Genomic DNA, 19,330 nt, shown 5'->3' on the forward strand with positions numbered 1-19,330 from the left:
CAGTCAGAATGGCACTCATCAACAAACAGCACAGAGTAAGTGCTGGCGAGGATGTGGAGAAAAGGGAACCCTCCTGCACTGCTGGTGGAAATGCAGACAGGTGCAGCCACTGTGAAAAACAGTACGGAGATTCCTCAAAAAATTAAAAATGCAACTGCCTTTTGACCCAGCCATCCCACTTTTAGGAATATATCCCAAGAACACCACATCAATGATTCAAAATGAGAAATGCACCCCCATGTTTGTGGCAGCATTGTTCACAATAGCCAAGATCTGGAAACAGCCCAAGTGTCCGTCAGTGGATGAGTGGATTAAAAAGCAGTGGTATGGCGTGACCTCTGGTGGCGCAGTGGATAAAGTGTCGACCTGGGAACACTGAGGTCGCTGGTTCAAAACCCTGCACTTGTTGGGTCAAAGTATATATGGGAGTTGATGCTTCCTGCTCCTCCCCCCTTTCTCTCTTTCTCTCTCCCTCCCTTCCTCCCTCCTCTCTAAAATGAATAAATTTTTTAAAAATTTTTAAAAAAAAGCAGTGGTACAGATACACAGTGGAATACTATGGGGCCATGAAAAAGAAGGAAATATTTTTTTGTGACAACATCGATGGAACTGGAAACTATTATGTTAAGTGAAATAAGCCAGGCTGAGAAAGAAAAATATCATATGACCTCACTCATATGAAGAATCTGATAAACAATATGAATGGAGGAGCGGTGTAAAGACAGAGGCGGGATCAAAGGATCCAGAAGGAAAGCAGACAGAGGGAAATGGGATGATAAGGTGATAGGATGGGACAAGAGCAGAAAAGCAAATCCTGGAGGGAAGGGGGAAGGGCATTACAGGGAGGGGGACAGGAGAAATGTACTGGGGAACACAGGGGACATTAGAATCTATGTAAACACATAATAAAAAAAACAAAAATAAATAAAAATAAAAGATCAGGAGGCCAAAAAAAAAGATATACTACATAAAGAATAACAAGTATGAGAATTTTCATCAGAAACAATATTGACTAGAAAAAGTGAAATAAAATCTTGAAAATACTGAAGAAAAAAACAAAACTGTCAAACTATTGATCTAGATCTAATAAAAATCTTTTAAAAAGAAATACAAAATAAAGATTTTCTCAGATTACAAAAGTTGAAAAAAATTCATCAGATGCAGATCTGCATTATAAAAAAGAATATTAAACAAAGCCTTTTAAGCAAAAGGAAAATATATCAAATTCATAAAGAAATAAAGAAACAATATGTGGGTAAATATTTAAAAGTTTATTTTATGTTTAGAGTCTCTAAAACATAATTAAATATTAAAAGCAAAAATAATAGCAATGTGTTTTGAGACTTATAACATATGTAGAACTAAAATATATGACAACAGAAAAAAGGTCAGGAGAAAGGAAATGCAACTACTGTAAGTATTTTATATCATAGTACTGAAAGGCTTTAATCAGAAAAGAGGAAATGTCTGAACTCAGTGATCTCAGCCTAAAAATGAGAAAAAATTAGCCCTGGCCGGTTGGCTCAGTGGCAGAGTGTCGGCTTGGCGTGCAGAAGTCCCGGGTTCAATTCCCGGCCAGGGGACACAGGAGGAGCGCCCATCTGCTTCTCCACCCCTGCCCCTCTCCTTCCTCTCTGCCTCTCTCTTCCCCTCCCGCAGTGAGGCTCCATTGAAGCAAAAATGGCCTGGGTGCTGGGGACGGCTCCTTGGCCTCTGCCCCAGGTGCTGGAGTGGCTCTGGTCGCAACAGAGCGATGCCCTGGAGGGGCAGAGCATCGCCCCCTGGTGGGCAGAGCGTTGCCCCCTGGTGGGCATGCCGGGTGGATCCTGGTCGGGCGCATGCGGGAGTCTGTCTGACTGTCTCTCCCGTTTCCAGCTTCAGAAAAATACAAAAAAAAAAAAAAGAGAGAGAGAGAGAAAAAATTAAACACAAGTAACTAGAATAAAATAAAATAAGACAGAGAAAAGCAGAAATCAGTAAAACAAGAAAAACAAAAACAAAAGAGAAAAATCAATGATACCAAAAGCTGATCCTTATAAATCAATAGAATTGATAAACTGTTAACCAAATGAATCAGGAATAAAAGAGAGAAGACACGAATTGCCAATATCAGGAACGAGAAAGGTGACATCACTACAGATGCTACACATACTAAGAGGATAATAAGTGAATATTATGAACAGTTTTATGCCAATAAGTTCAAAAACTTAAATGAAATGGACATATCCCTTGAAAGACATAAAATACTTAGAGCTGAGTCAAGAAGAAATGAATAAACAAAATGGCATTGTATCTTTTAAGAAGTCTCCAGGCCCCAATGATTTCATTGATTAATTCTACCAAACGTTTAAAGAATAATATCAATTCTACACAAACTCTTCCTAAAAATTGAAAAGAAGAGAATACTTCCCAATTCATTTTTTGAATCCAGCGTTACCCTTATACCAAAACCAGATAGACCCTCAAGTAAACAAAATCGTAGGTCAGTTTCGCTCATAAAACAAAGGTACAGAAATTCTTCCCAAAACTCTCAGTAAATTGAATCTAATGGTATATATAAAGGATAATAATAATGGTGACTAAGTGGTGTTTATCACCAGAATGCAAGGTTGATTTAACATTTAAAAATTCATCAACATAATTCATTATTTTAATACACACACAAATAAACAAAAAACCCATGTAATCATATCAATAGACAGGGGAAAGCACTGGATAAAATTAAACATCCATTCCTGATTTTAAAATTTTCAACAAACTAGTAGTAAAAGATAACTTCTTTAAACTGATAAAGAACATCTATACAAAGCCCACAGCTAACATCTTACTTAATGGCAAAAGATTGATTACTTTTTCTCCTAAGATCGTAAATAATGCCAAGTTTACTGCTCTCACCATTTCTAATCAATATTGTACTAGAGGTTTTAGCCATTATAATAAAGCAACAACAAAAAGTAAATGAAAATCATCCAGATTGCAAAGGGGGAAATAAAACTGTCTTTATTCACAACTGAAATAATTATCTCAGTAGAAAATTCTAAGGAATCTACAAAAAAGCTACTAGTACTAATGAATAAATTCAGTAAAACTGTAGGCTAGAAGATCACCATCCAGGAAAAATCAGTTGTACTTTTATAAACTGGCCATAAACAAGTATAAAATTTTAAAATATTTAATGCATCAAAAATATGAAACACTTAGGAAAATATTTAACAAGAGATTTTTATAACCTATACACTGAAAATTAAATAATATGCTGACATGATAAAAAAATTAAGAAAAAGCTAAATATAGAGATATAGCATGTTCATAAACCAGAAGATTCAACATTAATTATAGGTCAATTTTCCCAAATTGATCTGCAGATTCAATGCAATTTCAATTAAAATTGCAGCTTGCTTTCTTGTAGAAATTAAGTTAAATCTAAAATTCAAATGGTAACACAAACAACCCTGTAAACTAAGAACAAAGTTAGAGGACATAAACGACCCAATTTCAAGGCTTTATTAAGCTATAATAATGAAGACATTAAAAAACTACTGATAATAAGGACAGTTTAAAGACAGAAATATAGAACAATGGAACAAAATAGAGTCCATAAATTAACCCATACAGATATGGTCAGTAGATTTTTGACAAAAATGCGAAGGTAAATTAGTGGGGAAAGAATAGACTTTTCAACAAATGGTGCTGGAACAATTGGGTATTCACATGCAGAAAAAGTGACTCTCCATCCATACCTTCCATACTTTGCAACATCCAAAAACACACGCAGATACACAGTTAATTGAAGAACATATGGTCGCCTCTGGCACTTAGGATCTGGCACCTAGTGCCCACACAATATATAATCTAAATACTCATTTTCATGACTAACACCATTCAAACTTCCAGAGACTCTCAAAGAATCTTTTCCACCCATCAGAAGTCCAGGAAGATTTATAGGCCCTACCACTGCCAACATCAGCAATAGAGAGGATTTAAGTAACAGAGCACTTAGATGGAAAAAAAAGGCAAATTGATTAACTTCTCAAATCCTAACCCTCAGCATCAATTCAATACATTCTTACATTAAAAAAATTACTATTTTCCAGCAGTACTGAGTATCCATTTTCTTGCTTTATTTATATTCCAACTAATGGTTCTGGCAGTACTCACATATTACTACAGATTTCACAATAGCTGCTCATGATGACTGAGGAGCATTTTACAATATTAAGCCATTCATATCACTCTTAAATTTGTATATATGTGGGGCTACATGTGACATGAACAAAATGTAATTCTAATTCTTCATCTAGGCAACTAGATCAACATTAAATGTTAGAATTATAAGTAGTTTTTCAATTAAAAACATTTAATGTTTTAAATAGTAACATATTTAAATGTTTCAGATTTATATAATTTGTATTTAAAATTTTGATAGTTTAATTATAGTTTGTATCTTACTTTTATTTTTAGTAAATAATTTAGCATAGCTTAGAATACATAACTTTTGAAACATATAAAATAATTTTAATTTTTAATAATAACTATAATTTATTTTAGTATACTATATTCAAATTTTATGTATTTGAACACTTGTATTTTATTTGAATAAATTTAAATTTTTAATGCTAAATCTTTGACCATGTATAGAAGTAGACATGTTAGAAATAAAAAAATTACTAAGTAAAATTGGTGCACCCACTATGGAAAACAAAATGGAGTTTCCTCAAAAAATCAAAAATAGAACTACCATATGGACCAGCAATTCTACTTCTGGGTATTCACCTGAAAAAACTCCAAAACACTGATTTAAAAAAATACATATACCTCTTGTTTACTGCAGCATTACTTACAATAGGCAAGATATGAAATCAACCTACATGTCCATCTATAGATGAATAGATAAAGAAGATGTGGCATATATATACATACACATATGATATTACTCAGCCATAGAAAAGAACAAAATGTTACTATTTCCAACAACATGGACAGAACTAGAGGCTATTATGCTAAGTGAAATGAATCAGACAGAAAGACAAATACCATGTGAGTTCATTTATATGTGGACCTAAAAAAAACAAAGCAAGTAAAATCTAATGAACAAAATAAATAAAATAGAAACAGACTCATAGATACAGAAAACAGACTGACAGCTCTTAACAGAGTGGGGGTTTGGGGGCTGAGTGAAAAAATTGAAGGAATTAAGCAAAAAAAAAATATCTCATAGACATAGACAACAGTATGGTGATTCCCAGAGGGAAGGGGGAAGGTAGGAAGCTCTATAGGGGCAATAAATGGTGAGGAAAGAGTTGATTTTGGGTGGTGAATGCACAACATACAGATGATGTAGAATAGAATTCTACACCTCAAACCTATATAACTTTGTTAAGTTTGCGGTAACCATTGTCACTCCCAAAAATTCAATAAAAATTTAAAAATAATAAACAAACAACACAGAAACAAATTCACAGATACAGAGAACAAGTTGATGGTCACCATATGTGAGGGGGTTAGGTAGAATGGGTGAAAAGGGTGAAAGAAATTAAGAAGTATAAATTGCTAGTTATAAAAATAGTCATGAGGATGTAAAGTACAGCACAGAAAATACAGTTAATAATATTGTGATAACTATGTACAATATCAGCTAGACACTAGACTTCTCAAGGTGATCACTTCATAAGGTACATAAATATCTAATCACTAAAGCACATCTGAAGCTAAGATAATATCATCCATCAACCGTAACTGAAAAATTATTTTTTAATAGCTAATTAAAACTCAGGAAAGAAAAATGTTGAAAAGAAAAAGGTAATAGAAAAATACTCTAAGGAATGATATACTTAAGTTTCTAAATAATGGAAGTAATAAAAGTAAACAGAATTCTGTCAGGCATGACCTGAAATAGAATTTGAGAAAAAGACATTAGAGTATCTTTACTCAACAAAGCCTACATTTTTTAACAAAACATTAACAAGCAAGAAAATTATTCTTGTGAATTCTACAATTTGAACACATCAAATGAAATTCTTGTGACTTCATGATAAAGATGTAATAGCTATTCAAAAAAAAAGTGAAAAGAAGTTATCTAATTAACAACACAAAAGCAACAAATTAAACTCGTCTTCCCACTAAAATAAGAAAATTGTATTTGTAACATTAATAAATAGTTTTATTCTGCTTATTGGACAGTGATGCTAAGAAAGGGCACCCACCTTTCTCACAAAATACAATCTGATGTAAATTAATGTTTAGAATATTCCACTGGACAAACATGGAAGATTTAACACTCCACTTAACACCAAGGTTTTAGAGAAAATTACTTTTTAAAGTAAAAACAAAACAAAACAAAAAAAAAACACTACATGAGAAATATTCAATCAAGTGACAGTCCAATAAGAAACGAGAAAATTGAAACAAGAAAATAAAACTACTTGCATAAATATAAAGGAGATGATTCACCTATAAATAAGCCCGCATGTAATTTTTATAATCTGTCTTCAGACAATTATAGTTCAAACCGTAGTCTTGCTTGAAGGAAATTTCGGTGGAGGAGGAAATTAAGCAACCAATGCTACTTTTTTGGTAATTTCTAAGTATTGAAAAGTGTGAGGAAAGAAGAATTTACGAATTTAGAAGACCGCGCTGGGTTGCCGCTGCCTACCGCTGCTGCTGCAGTGCCTGCCCCTCGGGTCTCAATGAGGCCAGGCGACACTCCGGAACGGGAGACAAGCTACTTTGAGAGCAGACTGGACCCAGCTTCAGTCAACATTACCACCAGTTATTTGATAACGACCGAACCCAAGGAGGCGCGATTTACATTGACGCATCATGTCTTACATGAGAAGGACAGCAATTCCAGCCAACAGCTGTCATCGGGGAGAAGTTGTCTAAGCCTTTGGTTCCGGAAACTCGACCGTGGCATCACCCTCTGCAGGACTATCCGCCCACACCAGACCCACTGCCTCAGCAGCATGGTTTTGGGCCAGCTTAAGACCGATGAAGACCCCATCATGGAGTTCTACCAGAGGTTCTTATTAAAGAACATCAGCGGCGCTTGGGTTTACACCAATGATACATTCAGGTTTGCCCTGCAAAACTTTCGCTTATCTCCTCCCAGCTATTTCCTCCTCCCTCCTCTTCCGGATCCTATTTGCACTCCTCTAGATGCTTCAAATATCTTATACAAATGAGCAGAGCCGCTTGAGTGGGAGGGGGCGCAGTGCGCTGCGGTTACCTAGATATTGTGCATGATGTTGGGATGCTAGACTAGTTACCTCTGACAGCAGAGGTTTGTGTTGTACCAGTGCATACTTGGAAAGACTTCAATAAAGCGTAAGACTGTCTTCTTCTTTTAAAAATAATACACTGACAAGTTGCTCTAGTAACCCGAAGAAGTGAAGAACAAAGGGTAAAGAGATTTAAAAAAAGTGTGTGTGTGTGTGTGTGTGTGTGTGTGTATAATATGTGATAGCTATTCAAAACAATGACAATAAAAAGAACTTATCTAATTTACAACACAAAAACAATTTATATATATTTAAATTGATTCTTTGAAAATACTAAAATACTAATAAAGTTTATGAATCCTGGTGAGATTTTTTTTTTTTTTTTTGTATGATATTTTTCTGAAGTTGGAAACCGGGCGGCAGTCAGACAGACTCCCGCATGCACACGACCGGGATCCACCTGGCATGCCCACCAGGGGGCGATGCTCTGCCCATCTGGGGCATTGCTCTGTTGCAACCAGGGCCATTCTAGCGCCTGAGGCAAAGGCCATAGAGCCATCCTCAGCACCTAGGCCAACTTTTGCTCCAATGGAACCTTGGCTGCGGGAGGGGAAGAGAGAGACAGAGAGGAAAGAGAGGGGGAGGGGTGGAGAAGCAGATGGGCGCTTCTCCTGTGTGCCCTGGCTGGGAATTAAACCTGGGACTCCTGAATGCCAGGCCGACTCTCTACCACTGAGCCAACCGGCCAGGGCCAGGTAAGATTCTTCAAGTAAAAAAAAAAAACCATTTTTCACATATTATTTTAGTTTTGTTGCTATGTAGTTTTATTAGTTGAGGAAGGATAAATATTTGTTATTTTAAATATATATTATAAATATATGTAATATAAGCTTCTATTTGTACTCGTGCCCTAGACTCCTCAAATGTCTGGGGTGAGATAAGTATAGCCAGAAGTTGATTCTTTGAAAATACTAATAAAATTTATCAATCCTGGTGAGATTATTCAAATAAAAAAAAGAAAGCTCAAATACTTACATATATGTAAAAACATATATCTATGTAAGAACATATGTTTTTATGTTTTGTACATGTATGTTTTATATGTTATATATATATGTTTTTATTTTTTATATATATATATATAACATAGACACAGACAACAGTGTGGTGATAAGCCAGAGTGAAAGGTGGGTAGGTAGAGATATAAAAGGCAAGGAGCCCTGGCCAGTTGGCTCAGCAGTAGAGCATCAGCCAGGCGTGTGGAGTCCTGGTTCAATTCCTGGCCACAGCACACAGGAGAAGTGCCCACATCTGCTTCTCCACCCTTCCCCTTCCCCTTTCTCTCTCTCTTCCCCTCCCACAGCCAAGGCTCCATTGGAGCAAACTTGGCCCAGGTGCTGAGGATGGCTCCATGGCCTCTGCCTCAGGAACTAGAAAGGCTCCGATTGCAGCAGAGCAATACCCCAGATGGGCAGAGCATTGCCCCCTGGTGGGCATGCCAGGTGAGTCCGGGTAGGGTGCATGTGGGAGTCTGTCTGTCTGCCTCCCCACCCACCCCCACCCCAGCTTCTCACTTTGGAAAAATACAGAAAAAATAAAAAGGCGAGGAAATGGGAACGAAAGAGACTCTGTGTGGGGTGGTGGGTGCACCATGGTGCAGTGTGCAGATGATGTTTTACTGAGTTTCACACCAGAAACTGCACCCCAATAAATACAATTTTTTAAAAAAGTGAAGAAGAAAGCAGCTGCCTCACCACCCCAATATTAATTTGTTCAGATGTTTCAGTGCCTCATGATACAATAAAACCACAATAGTTTTCTTAACAATTAAAAAAATACTATAGAGATCCAGATATTGCTTTCATTTCTGGTGATAAGAATTTATTTAAATTTAATTTAATTTAATTTAAATATTTGTTTAATAAAATGAAAATATTTTGTTATATTTCTACAGTGACAATAGTTTATGTTATGCAACCTGATTATAATACTTGTACTTGTATGTAAAATTCTTGGTTCATTTCCAAATTGACTAATGCTTCAAGTATCTAATTGACAATTTCAGTTGCTACTGCTTCAGCAGAGAGAAGTTTCTTTAATTAAAATTAATTTTTAAAATTAGGAATAATAAAGATTCAAGAATGTCTAATTTGGCAATACTGTCAACCAAACACAAATTATGTGAAAACCTTGATTATAACAACAGAGTTATTAATTTGGTTTAAAAGAAGAAAAATTAAAGTTTAATTTAAAAAGTATTAGTCTATATACAGAACACCTGGATAAATCCGATAAAAATTAAATTCAGTTGTATCTGATCTTTTACCAACTTTAGCCATATAAAAATCACAGTTTTTAAATATTCTAGTTTTGTTGTTATGTAGTTTTATTAGTTGAGGAAGGATACATATTTGTTATTTTAAATATGTATTATAAATATATGTAATATTAGCTTAATATACATATATTTGTACATATATTTCTACTTAATATATAAATATATGTACTCTTGCCCTAGACTCCACAATGTCTGGTGCAGGATAAATATAGCCAGAAGTTGAGTCTTTGAAAATACTAATAAAATTTATTAATCTTGATGAGATTATTCAAATAAAAAAAGAAAGCTCAAATACTTAATATTATGAAAAACAACAGAGATATCACTACAGATCCTATGAAAAGATCATAAAAGAAATTTTGAACAATTTAAAACAGTTTTGAAAATTTGAATGAAATGAACAAATTCTTGAGAAAAATAAATTGCACCAAATTGATAAGAGAGAAAATAGAAAATTTAATCAGTCATCTTACTATTTTTAAAAAGTTATTCTATAGCCTGACCAGGGGTGGCGTAATGGATAGAGCATTGGACTGAGATGCAGAGGACCCAGGTTCAAGACCCCGAGGTCACCAGCTTGAGCACGAGTTCATTGGGTTTGAGCAAGGCTCACCAGCTTGAGCCCTCGGTTGCTGGCTCGAGCAAGGGTATACTCAGTCTACTGTAGCCCCCCGGTCAAGGTACATGTGAGAAATCAATGGACAACTAAGGAGCCGCAACAAAGAATTGATGTTTCTCATCTCTCTCCCTTCCTGTCTGTCTGTCCCTCTCTCTGACTCTCTCTGTCTCTGCTACAAAAATAAATAAATAAATAAATAAATAAAAATAAATAAAGTTATTCTATAATCCTTCCCACAAAGAAATTCTAGGCCTAGATGCTTGCAAGTGAATTCTACCCAATATTTAGTGAAGATATTTATTAGTCATATACAAAATCTTTCATGGAACCAAGAGAGGCAAGCTTAAAAATTGATTTTATAAGATTAACATTACCTTGATACCAAAATTTGACTAGGATATTTTAAGAAAAGAAATATTATAGGCCAATTTCACTTATGAACATAGATGAATATTTCCTACCCAAAATATTAGTAAACTGTATCTAGTGATATACAACATCACAACCAATTATAACCTAACAAATTTTGTTACAGGAATATAAAATCAAACAGTAAATTAATGTAATTTGTCACATTAATAGAATAAAAGAAAAAGGATTATATAAGTAGATACAAAAAAAGTATTTGATAAAATTTAACATAAACTCCTTCATAATTTAAAAGAATCTATACCTTTTAAGTGACCAAGAATAGAAAGGAACATCCTTAATCTAATAAAGTTCACCTTTAAAAAATTTACATCCATGTCCTGGCCACTGTGAACAATGCCGCAATGAACATGGGGCTGCATGTGTCTTTATGTATCAATGTTTCTGAGTTTTGGGGGTATATACCCAGTAGAGGGATTGCTGGGTCATAAGGTAGTTCTATTTTCAGTTTTTTGAGGAACCACCATACTTTCTTCCATAATGGTTGTACTACTTTACATTCCAAAAAGCCCGTGAATAGATGACTGGATAAAGAAGATGTGGCACATATACACTATGGAATACTACTCAGCCATAAGAAATGATGACATCGGATCATTTACAGCAAAATGGTGGGAATCTTGATAACATTATACGAAGTGAAATAAGTAAATCAGAAAAAAACAGGAATTGCATTATTCCATACGTAGGTGGGACATAAAAGTGAAACTAAGAGACATTGATAAGAGTGTGGTGGTTACGGGGGAGGGGGAAAAGGAAGAGGGAAAGGGGGAGGAGGAGGGGCACAAAGAAAACTAGATAGAAGGTGACAGAGGACAATCTGACTTTGGGTGATGGGTATGCAACATAATTGAACGACAAGATAACCTGGACTTGTTATCTTTGAATATATGTATCCTGATTTATTGATGTCGCCCCATTAAAAAGAAATAAAATTAAAAAAAATTTACATCAAACATTATAATTAATGGGGAAAGATTAAGAGCTTTTCCTTTAAATTCAGAAATGAGACAAGATTTACACTATCACTACCTCTACCTCATTATATTGGAGGTACCAAACAAGTACATAAATGAAAAGGACTGTACATAAGAAATGTTATTTGCAGATAATATAATTGTGTACATAAAAAATCTAAAGGTATTTATAGATATATTATCAAAACTGATATGTGAACTAGGCAAGATTGCTGCCACAGCTCAACAAAAAGTTTCAATTATATTTTTAGATATGTATAAGCAAGAAACAAAATGAAAATTTAAAAATACCATTTACAACAGCAAAAGAAGTAAATTTTTAGGACTTAATCTAACAAAAGTTTTGCAAAGCCTTCATATAGAAAAATATAAAACCTTATTGAGAAAAATTAAAGATGAAAACAAATGAAAGGCTTTACCATGTTTATGGATTAGAAAACAATATTTTAAAGATATCATTTCTCCCCATACCAATCTATAGAGCTAGTGCAATCCTAATCAAAGTACAGACAACTCTTTCTAGAAGTTTGGCAGTGCGGGGAGGTGAAAAATAGGGTGATAGCTAGAATAGGTCATGGGATCAAAGAAGATTTTTTTTTTAAAGATGGGAGAGACTTAAATGTGCTTACAAAAGTGAGAAATGGCTGACAATTGGTGCAAGAAGATTTAAGCCAGATGAAAGGAAGGGCTTTAGAAAGCAAAGGGAACACCACATTTATAAAAATGAAAGAAAGAAAAGGTGGGTGTAAATATTGGTTGGTTTGTAGATTGGTATGGGAATTGAAGAAGGTTCCCAACTGATAACTTCAATTTTCTTAGCTTTAGGAGAGATATTGAGGAGTGAAATAGAAGTTTGCAAAAATAAAGAGTTTTCAAGTAGTCCTTGTAGAATGTGAGAAAGTGAGTTCACGAGAGAAACATGGTGCAACCACTGACCAGTCCTGAGAGTCGAGTTGAGATAGGAAAGCATGAATGTACAAAGACAGCTGACAGCAAAACTGATGCAGGATGAAGTTTTAGGATATTGGCAAGAGTAATCCTCAAATGACAGATGAAAGTATCTAAACTGGGTTAGAAAGAACATAAAGAATGGGGATGCTGATGAGTTGGGAGATAGAAAAGGGATCAATGGAAAGTGGATGCCCCAAGGAAAACCATGTCACCATCTTTGTCATCTAATTCTGTACCTTTCTATAGTTTATCTCACTGAGAGGCAATGGGGATCTTGAATTGATGCAATGAACACAGCCAGGAATAGAAATGTTACTCAAGAACATTCAGTCTTATCAGTTAGGATACTTCAGCTGATGGCAATTAGGAAACCTTGATTTAAAAAAAAAAAAAAAAAAACCTTAAAAAAAGAAAATCCAAACATAGATCAAACTGCAGGGCTGGCTCATTCAGAGACCCAGGAAAGCCATTAATACCAGGTCCTCTTCATCTCTCTGCTCTGCTATCTTCTTTTCAAATGATCTCTCCTTTTGGTACCAGCTGACTGTGAAGTTCAACTGTGTGTTTACATATAGTAGGTTCTTTGATATGATACATATAGTAGGTTCTCCAAGTGACCTTGTAGAATGAATGACTTTATTACCTGGCTTTTCTAGAATAGAAATGTCCAATCAGCCTGATAAAGTAAGGATTTTAATACCAGACTTGGCTCAGGAATCCCTGGGTGCTCAGATGACTGTCTACCTCTGGAAACTGTCTAAATCTGGGCAAACCACTGTCCTGTAGTCCCATGTTCATGGTGGGGGGGGGTTTAAAAGGTGACAAATTAGTTGCTTCAAGTTGATGTCCTCCATCCCTTAAGCTTAAGCCTACTACCTTTTATGAGTATACCTTTGGGTTTTGTGGCTCTTAGAAAAGATACAATGAAAAACAAAAAAAAACATGATTGCCAAACAGCATAGTATCCGATTGTTCATAAGATTACAGCAAAAGCTCTAGAAGAGAACAGAGATGGACTCAGGGTGAGAAAGGAAAGAAAAAACAGAAGCAGGGAGAGGGCTCAAAGCAATGTAATAAAGGTCCCTAGCCTGGCAAAGCCGTGGGATGTTGTCTGCATTAATAGGAAAACTGTGAAGGTCAGCAAATCTATCTAGAATTGAAACTCCAAGTGTAGGGCCTATGGAATTATGGGAGACAATGGGGACACACCACTGACAAAGTCACCTGCTATTTCAACTCCTTAGCTATCCAATAGAAATTTAATGTAACCCACTTGTAATTTAAATTTTTTTACTAACCACATTACCAAAAGATTTTTAAAAGGTGAAAATTTTAATGTTTCATTTAACCCAATATACAAAAAAATATTATCATTTCAACATGTAATAAAATTTTTTTTAACTATTAACAAGGTATTTTACATTCTTTTTATACTTGAAAACTCAGTGATATTTTACATTTACAGCACATCTTAATTCAAATTAGCCATATCTCAAGGGCTCAGTAGCCAAATGAACAACCCATATTTAAACAGTATGGTATTTGAGATGCAATGGTTCAGTCATATTTTGAATGCCAAACACTGGTCTAGACTCTGAGGATAAAGTGTGAATAAAGCAGGAAAGGTCCCTTTTCTCATGGAATTGACATACTTGTAGGAGACACAGGACATGAACAGATTTCTTTTTAAGTTCATTTCAGCTGGTGACAAGTATTGTGGGGGAAAAAAAGCAGGGTAACTTGATAGAAAACAACTGGAGGAAAAAAAGGTAAAACAATTTCAGATAAAACAATCAGGACTTTCTGGAAAGGGAAGATTTGAGCACAGATCAGAAAAGCAAGAAGGAGCCAGTCAAGTGAAGATCTGAAGATAAAGCATTCCTGGCCAGGTAAGGAGTCAGTGCAAATGCCCTGAGGTCAGCATGAGCTTGCCTGAGCCTGAGGAGCAGAAAGAAGGCCAATGTGAAAGGAATGTGGTAATGAAGGAGACAGTGATAGAGAATAATTCAGAGAGTCAGACCACTACCAGATCAAGTAGGGTGTAGGGCGGTAGCTCTCAACTCTGGCCGCACTGTAGAATCAGCTCTACAGCTTCTAGGATATATTCATGCTCAGTCCCTAATCTCCTCACTCTGAGATGCTGATTCCTTTGGTCTTTGGAAAACCCAGATATCAGTAAGTCAAAAAAGCATTCCCAGTGATTTAAGCACAAGCAGGGTTGAGAGACACTGAGGTACAGAGTTGCAGTTCCCAAAAGAGAGTTTGCATTTATTCAAAATACAGTGGGAAGGCACTGAAAGGTGTGGCATGACCTGATTTACCTCTTGGGGGCCTGTGCTGTGTTGGAAGGGAGACGTGGAGGGATAACAGCAGAAGCCAGGACACTAGCAGAAGCCTCCTGGAGAGAGAGGGTCCAGGGAATCAGGACACACAGTGGATGTAGGGCTACCGGACTTGCTGATGGAGGAAGTGTTGGGAATGAAGGAGAGAGGTGAACCCTTGGAGGCCTAGAATCAACAGCAGCACCGAGCATGTACTCAGGACCTACTCTGTGCAGGGCTGACCCTGCGGGGTCCCAGCAGCAGCAAAGCAAAGCCACCTTCATAAATCTGTTCTGGACTCTCTGAAAGAGAATTATTTGTCATAATAACTTGGGGTGAGGGGCTGGAGGTGGGTACTCCTCAGAAAGGTGGCATTTACTTTGAACATTTGTATTAAATTTGAGAGATGGATGTACTTGGGGAGCTTTTTTCATTCTCGCATCTCGTCCATGTAGGTGAAGGTTCCGGGTGACTTCATCCCAGCATGTCAGTTCCATTTGGTGCCCCAAACCCTGAAGGCTTTGTAAGACCCTGTCCTGCTGCATTGGAGCGATGGGAGTGAGCAGCTGATCCATGCTGAACCAATAAGGAACTGTCATAGCAATGGAGAGTCTGGGAAGCCGCCGCGCTCAGTGCATCCCGGAGATCTCAGAGCTGCATCTCCTCCATGAGGAGTGAGAGTCCCCGACACTGGTACCCAGAAAGCAGCAGAGGAAAGTCTTTGACAGGCTTTCAAATCCCACTTCCTACTGTTTCTGAGGACCAGCAGTGTGCTTACCGTTCCTGCGCCTGTGGCAGTGACCCTTAAGGAGATGAAAACCACACAACAAAAAACTAACAATTTAAAAATGTATGATTTAGTGGCATTTAGCACATTCACAATGTTGTGCAACCACCATCCCTATCTAATTCCAAAATACATGTATTATCCCAAAAGAAAACTCTATGCACATTAAACAGTCACTCCCAATACTAGTAACAACCAATCTTCTTTCTGTCTCTATGGATTTACCTATTCTGGACATTTCATATAAATGGAGTCATATAACATGTGACCTTTGCCCTGGCTTCTTTAACTTAGCATGATGTCAAGGTTCATCATGTTGTAGTGTGTAATAGAAGGTTCCATTATTCAGTTATACCACATTTTGTTTATCCATTCATTTACCAGTGGACATTTGAGTAGCTATTGTGAATAGTGCTGCTATGACCCTGCACTTAAGGTTTTTGTTCCCGCCTCTGTTTCCAATTTTGGGGGTATATATCTAGGAGTGAAATTGCTGGGTCATATGCAACTTCTTTCAACTTTTTGAGGAATAACGAATAGTAGCATTTTCTTCTCGCTTAAAGTTGTATATATTATATTTCTGTTACATTTATCAAGAAGCGTCCTATGGTTATAGGCTCAAATCCTCTTTCTGGTCTGCTCAGCGATCCATCAGTTCCTTTGCAAATACTGGTCTCAAACACCCCAACAGCAGCAGCAGGACGGAGCGCTGGGCCACTCCCGTCGCCTTGTCCTGACTCTACCTGTGCCCCACCCTGCCTGTCCTCCTTTACACCCCACTCCTTCCCACCACAGTCCTGCTCCCCGCAGTGCTGGCTCAGGCTCCTCGCACCTCTCGGCCCCTCCCTGCCCCCACTAACTGACACACCCTGTAACCGCCACCTCCTCATCTTCCCTACCTCGGTGGTGCTTCCCTGCAGCCTACCCAAAGTCCTCAGAAAACCTTCTCCCCCGACCCCAGAGCCCCCGGGACTCCCATCCTTCTGAGCTCACTCACGGCCCTTATTACAGGTTTCCACCTAGGTCAGCCCTCAGTTTGTCATTTCTGCCTACTGCTCCTGTAATTCCAGGTATCAGCAATCTCTGCCTCCTTTTTCTCCGACGGCCCCCCGTAGCCTTCAGCTAGACGGGTACCCAGTGCAGCCCATGTGAAGCAGGGGCTGATGTGCAGCAACAACTTCTCTGTTGCAATAAACCTCCACCTCTGTGAGGAAAACAGATCTTCTATGTGATCACTGTCAATTTCTTCTACTCCCCAGGCCTTTTAAAGCACAAATGATATTTTCCAGGGCAGACATCACAGGCAGAGGTATTTTAAACATTCAAACCAAAAAAGATCAATAACAGTTCATAGCTCTGAGAACAACAACCCTTGTAGGGATTGTTAGAGCAATTTTACAAATGAGGACATGGGATTGAGAGATTAAGAAAGTACCTGAAGTCAATCTATCAGTGCTAATGTTGGATTCTGATCCAGACCAGTCTGACTCCACATTCTAGATTCTTTTCACCACATGAAGCTGAAATTGCATTGACATTGCAACATATTAGATTATATACTGGCAAGGTGGCAAGGAAACAATTAATTAATTAAAATTTTACCATATACTAGAGACTGGTAGAATTCTTTTGAAAAGCAACTTGACAATAAATACCATTTCTACCACTTGACCTTGATGAATTTATTCTTAGGATACTAATTTCATAATATAAATAAGTACATGCTAGGGTATCCATTTCTGCATTATTTGTAATAGCAATAAATTGACGGTAATCTCAAAATCCAAATTATAGCAAAATGGTTTTAAAAATTATGATGTTAAATCAAAGGAATATTATTCAGCAATAGTTCTTAACTGGGTACAATTTTTCCCAGCACCCACCTTTAAGGGACATTTGAAAGTGTCTGAAGACATTTTCTGTTGTCCCAGTGGAGGGAGAGGTAAGTTCTATTGGCATCTAATGGGGAGAAGCCAGAGATGCTGCTAAATATTCTACAATGCCTAGGACAGCAGGCTCCAAAATGTCAGTTTGGCTGAGGTTAAGAAACCCTCTTATACAGAAATTAAGTATTATTAATATGAATACTTTATGACTTAATGTTATTAGAAAAAGTAGAATTCTGAATTTGGGATATACTGGGATTTTAACCATGGAAAACTATCTTGCATATAAGGGAACACCGAATGGAACCATGGGAAACAAACGAACAAAAACATACACTGATGGAAACAGAGATACATCTCAGCCTTTGAAAACTTTTCTTTATGACGTTATGTTTTTCACACTAAACAAAAATTGAAAAAAGCTGAAGCAGAACTTGACGCAGGTATAATTCGTAATTGTTATTATCTAGATCTAACATTGTGTATGGTACATTTTTGTGCTCAATAAATACTTGTGGAAAGAAGAAATGTAATCTTTTTAACAAAAGATATGTGACCAGAAACTAAAATGAGTTTATACAAGAAAAGAATGTATTGGAACATGTGCCTTGGGAATAAAAAAAAAAAAAAAGAAATCTAACCTCAGGCCAGATGGATCCAAGAGTTCAAATCATGGTGTCTTCAACTAGAGGTGTGTTCTGTGATTTCCCTTTTATTCTGAAACTACCACCACAGACCCATTCTCGGAGTGTGGCCCTCATCCCCTACTGTGCACAGCGCAGATGGGGGACAGAAAAGGCTCTAGGCTTAACATCATTTAGAGTATTCAGCAATGAGTACAGAGAAAGGGAGAACTATCTTGGTTTCCTTAGAAAAAAATCTTGAGAAAGGTTTCTAATGGTTGTGTCACATTTATCCCTTGGTGGGATTACTATGGTTGAATGTTGTTCATAAAAAGTAGGACAGATTGGCAGGAAAGAGGGATAGCCAGAGGAAAAAAAAATGTTTATTATCCTTATGAATTAGCAAATATTTGAGGATTTAACATCATCTAGTCGACACAGGCATTGGAGTTATAAAGACAGAACCCAAAATGGAATTTAATGTTATCAAAAAAATAATGAGATATTTTAGTGGATCGCTTTTTTCCGCAACAAAAAAGATAGTCTCATGGAGTCATAGAGCCAAAAGGGGCCTTACAGTGAGTGTCTTGATCAACCATCTTGTTTTTGGAAGCCTACAGCATCCCTAGTCCTAGGCCCTGGACACCTGGAAGAGAGAGAGAGCCCATCCTTATTACCCAGGTCAGCTCCTCCACTCCCATGGCTACTCATTGAATTGGATCCCAGAAGGGATGGACCCAGTGAATAAACAGTGGGAGGTATTCTTTAAAGCAATGGCTTTCAAAACATGGGGGTTTTTTTGACAGCAAGTTAATAAAAAACACATTTTGGATTACACATACACACACGTAACTGAGACATAAGTTTGATGAAACTTATTCTTGTTACATGCTATGGAGTTTGATACTTTTTACTTCATTTAAAAAATATTTTTGATGCCCCATTAAATTGATTTCAAGTCACAACCCACTAATGACTTGAGACCAGATTTGGAACATATATTAAGAGAAGTTTAACATGTATTATTAACAAAACTCCCTTAGGCCCTGGCCAGTCAGCTCAGTGGTAGAGCGTCAGCCTGGCGTGCAGAAGTCCCAGGTTCGATTCCGGGCCAGGGCACACAGGAGAGGCGCCCATCTGCTTCTCCACCCCTCGCCCTCTCCTTCCTCTCTGTCTCTCTCT

The 19,330-nt window shown here is 37.0% G+C and overlaps 1 long non-coding RNA gene and 1 pseudogene across 1 annotated transcript in view; one reads left to right on the forward strand and one right to left on the reverse strand.

Annotated features, from left to right (window-relative positions):
* The window catches only part of LOC136330361 (uncharacterized), a 101,011-nt gene that overhangs the window by 62,236 nt on the left and 19,445 nt on the right, over window positions 1-19,330 (reverse strand). The window lies entirely within an intron of this gene.
* On the forward strand, window positions 3,642-7,181 carry LOC136328613 (nuclear transport factor 2 pseudogene; annotated as a pseudogene).

Source organism: Saccopteryx bilineata, chromosome 3 (assembly GCF_036850765.1).
Source record: "Saccopteryx bilineata isolate mSacBil1 chromosome 3, mSacBil1_pri_phased_curated, whole genome shotgun sequence".
Classification (NCBI taxonomy): Eukaryota; Metazoa; Chordata; class Mammalia; order Chiroptera; family Emballonuridae; genus Saccopteryx; species Saccopteryx bilineata.